Here is a 4,649-nt window from a genome sequence, read left to right on the forward strand (position 1 = left end):
TTTTTACCGAAAGAATACCAGGGAGAAAAAGGTTGAAAAAAAAAAAAAAAAAAAAAAAACCCATGTGCATGGCTTTTTCTTATTTTTATTATACCAAATTGATTTTCTCTTTCTTTTTCTTTGTTTTTTTTTTTTTTTTTCTCTCTCTTTTTCTGCTTACATTTGTTTTGGATTCTTTGGCTTGTGTGTGTGTGTGTGTGTTTTTTTTTTTTTTTAATTATAAAAAAATGCTAAAATGCAAAACTCATCCTTTAAGTTTCTCCATAATTCATTTCAGTCATCTAAGTTTGCTTTTGTTCATTTTAATCCTCTAAGTTTTAGATTTAATCATTTAAGGCATTTCTGTCAACTTTTGCTAAATTTTAAAATAAAATAAAAAAATGTACTCTTGACTCCTCTATTCAAGCAATGAAGATGTATACCATCATAAGACCTTCTATAGAGTTGTCCCTCACATAGGATGTATTGAGTTGCCATCATCCTAATGGTATGTCGTTCTCTCTTGTCGGCACCATCCGATATGCCCTTAGATCTAAGAATTTCATGATGTCATAGTATCACGGAGCTTCCTCTTCCTCTATGGTCATAACTAAAGCTTCGGTCTTCCTTTTTTGTAGTTCCTCATAACTTTTCTCAATCTCCAGGGGTTGTGTCCACACTCCCTTAGGTATCTCAACCATGGAGGTTAAGGTAGCTAAGGCATCCACAAACTAATTCTAAGCTCTAGGGATGATTGTGTGCTCAATATTGTCAAAGGTCTTGGTTAAGTCCTCTAAGCATTGTTGATAAGGCTTTAAATGTTCCTCCTTCACCTTCCACAACTTTTGCGCTTGGGCTATAACCAAAGTTGAGTCCCTAAAGACTTCGACTTCTTCTACCCCCAATTCTCAAAGAGCTTTCATTCCGGCAATGCAAGCCTCATATTCAGTCATGTTATTAATTGCTTCAAAGTTTAATTTGATTGCCAAAGCATGTAAGACCCCTTAGGAGTGATCAAGAGTATCCCTATCACATTCCCATATTGGTTTACGACTTCGTCAAAGTACATCTTCCATGTCCCTAACTCAACATCCAAAATGTCCTCATCTAGAAAGTCTTTTTTACCATCTTCCCCTTTATAGGATTCTCGGCACAGAAATCTGACATGACACATCCTTTGATAGTTTTCCTAGCCATATACTTCAAATCAAATTTTGCCAGCAAAATCAACCATCTTGACAATCTTTCCCTCAAAGCGGGCTTCTCAAAGAGGTACTTCAATAGGTCCATTCTTACTACCACCCATATTTGGAAGGGTAAAATGATATGTCTCAATTTCTGTATGGCCCAAAGAAGTGCAAAACATGACTTTTCTATAGGTGTTCCTAGTCTCGTAATCACGGAATCTCTTGCTCAAGTAATATATGGCCTTCTCATTCTTCTCATCATCTTCTTGTGCAAGTGTACTCCCGACCGCATCTCTTATGATGGAGAGGTATAGGAATAAGGGTTTTCCATGTTGTGGAGGCACTAGGACAAATGGGTGGAAGAGATACTCCTTGATAAGTTCGAAGTTTTTTTGGCACTCATCATTCCATGTGTGTGGTTCATTCTTCCTTAGGATTTTGAAGATGGGCTCACAAGTGAAAGTGTGTTTGGAAATGAATCAACTAATGTATTGTAGTTGACCCAAGAAACCCCTAATCTCTTTCTCACTTGTGGTGGAGGTATCTCCAATATGGCTTTAATCTTGGATGTGTCGAATTTTATCCATCACTCACTCACTAGGAAGCCTAGCAATTTTCCAGCGGTTACTCCAAATGTGCACTTTTATGGATTCAATCTCAATATATATTCTTTAATCCTCTCTAAGAACTTCTTAAGTTTGTGTGTGGCCTCCTGTATCCTTGGACTTTATTATCATATCATCAACATACACCTCTACCTCATTGTGCATCATATTATGTAGTAAGGTTGTAGTCATCCTTTGGTAAGTTGCCCCAGCATTCTTGAGGCCAAATAGCATTACCGTGTAACAATAGATTCCCCATTTGTAGTTATATATAATAATAATAATAAATAAATAAATAAATAAAAGGCTACACAGAACAACCATGTGAATGCAGAAATAAGACAAACAAAAAATTAGGGTTTCCGGGTAACGGCATCACGCACGCTAGAAAAGGTCTACGTACGAAAAATCAAGCCTGTGTGCGCAGCCTAGATCATACGTATGCAAATCCTTACCTAGAAAACATGAAAACACAAAAACAGAGCAAAACTTTAAAACAACAAACTAGCAACCTATCATACAAAAAATATGAAATGAACTAAAGGGCTAAAATAAACAAACATGTACAAACACAAACTAAGTAGGAAAACGGGATTAAAACACAAAAGAAAAACAAAAAAAGGAAGAGAAAAAGAAAAAGAAGGGTTAGACTCAATACCATAAACAAAAGCTTTCCAAACTTGATTTTGACCGTTCCCCTCAGTTAAATCTATTCACAAACCAATAAGAGAGTGATTAGCAACGTTAAACTAAAAGGATTGGAGCCAGAAAAGGTCTCAATCAAATAAAATTGACTTGATGGTGTTTTGTGAAAAACTCCTTTTTGATTCACTATTTTCTAGTGAATCTCAAGTTTTTTCCATGGGATCTCTATGTGTTTTGAAAATATACCATGTAATACTTTTTATAGTGAAAAAAATGGGGTTTGAAACGGCTCCCAGACGATATAGGATTCATTCCAAACCTCTACAATTATTGCAAAAAAACTTGTCTTTCTTATGCTTTTGAAACCCTAGCTATGTACGTAGGAATGTGCTTGTGTATGCATACGCATGCATTGGCTCGCATAAACAGGCTGTGACCCACGTACGCAAGCCGAGGGCCACTTTGGTTATTTTATTTCCAAAAATAGATTTTTACTCATTTAAAAGGTTATGTTTTCCATTTTAATACTCCTCAAGTCAATTTATTATCTGATTAGGCTCTAAACTGGCCTTAGGCCTTAGAGTTCAAGCATCATTAAGAAACGAAGGCCTGAGTCGTAAGGGGTACAAAATACAGTGTCTACAATCATGACTTAAGTATGTCAGCCAAAACCCAATCAAATGAGTGCAAGAGACAAAGAATGACTCTAGAGCTTGCAAATGAAATTGAAGCATATGAGAGGCAAATATTAGTAGCCCAGGTCCAAAGGGTATGAACTCAAAATGAGTTTTGTTATTTTTATTATTCTTATTATTTATTTATTTCCATCTCATTACTTGAAAAAAAAAATAATGTAATTCAATTTTGGGATTTCATGATGAATGAGTTTAAGTTTTCATTGCATCAAAACTATTCAAATATATTTTTTCTTTTTCAAAATTGATTTGAGTTTAGCATTTGATCATGTTTGTTATAAATTGTTTTATGGTTTCCCTTCTCTAGGCTGCAAGAATGTTACTCTCAATATGTTTGCTATAATATTTTTCTATTTGATAATTAACTTCAATGTGATGTTTTCATTTTGGTCTTTGTTTTATAGCAAGAGTGACATTTATTTTCACCAAAGAAAAATTGCTATTGTTCTCTTTTTCTTGTCATTTTATATGAACTAAATTTCTTTTTTATCTCTATTCCATTTGTCCACTCATTGATAGATGTCAACAATCAAGTCTCGCAACCATTGGAAGCTTTTTATTCTATTGAAGATCATAACAATTAATTGGTAACCATTCTTTTCTTAAAAACTTTTGAAGGGAATAAATGTTTTGCTTTTCTTGGGTGGTGCTTGATAATTTGCTTTTTATGGTTCAATACACATTAGTTATATTAGATTTCCTTTTTCCTATATTAATAATTTGTTATTTACTGTTTAATTAACTGTTTGGTGACCCAGAAATTGTGAAAATGGAAGAGAAAAGAGAGTAGAGTTTGAATCTTTTTTTTTTTTTTTTTTTGGTTGTATAGAACTTGGGGCTAACAATTTTTTTTTTATCTTAATTTTTTAAATGAAACTTAAATTCTTCAAAGTACATCAGTTTAAGTAGACTATTGTGCTGTGGCTAGAATTTTTGTGTTTCGGACCTTAGTTGGCCTGTTTGGCTGATGAGTAACTGTGGATTGTTTAGCTTTTGAGAAATATTTTGGGATTCTAGGAGTGATAAAATTCAAAGACTGAATTCCTTTTAAATTCCATTAGTATCTAGCTTTAAGCTAATTATTGTGTGGATGGAAAAATTAATTGGTTCTTGATTATTGAATATCTATCTATAATATTTTGTACATGGACAATAGTTGGGTTTGTAGTTTTAGATTTTGGATTATGTAAATTTTTTCAACAACTTGATTTTCTTTTTAGAATTTTCTCTTCTTGAATATCTAGAATACTGTGTATACGAGTATTAGACAAAACTTAACAATACTACTATACGTTGAGTTTTAAATTTTGAATTTTGCTATTTTTTTCATTATTAAACATAGTATGATATAAGCTAATGTGATCCAATGAAGGCAAAAGCAACTACTATTTTTGGGACACAGCAACTGATACAATCTGAAAATTTTCCATAGCCATTTAAAATTCATGAGCTAGAATGCTAATAGCCATCTTCTCCAAGGCAAGAACAATCGGTCAAGCTCAACAAGTTTGCCACCAACTTTGACCACAATGTGTTGA

The sequence above is a fragment of the Quercus suber genome, unplaced genomic scaffold, assembly GCF_002906115.3.
Source record: "Quercus suber isolate HL8 unplaced genomic scaffold, Cork oak 2.0 scaffold_84, whole genome shotgun sequence".
NCBI classification, from domain to species: Eukaryota; Viridiplantae; Streptophyta; class Magnoliopsida; order Fagales; family Fagaceae; genus Quercus; species Quercus suber.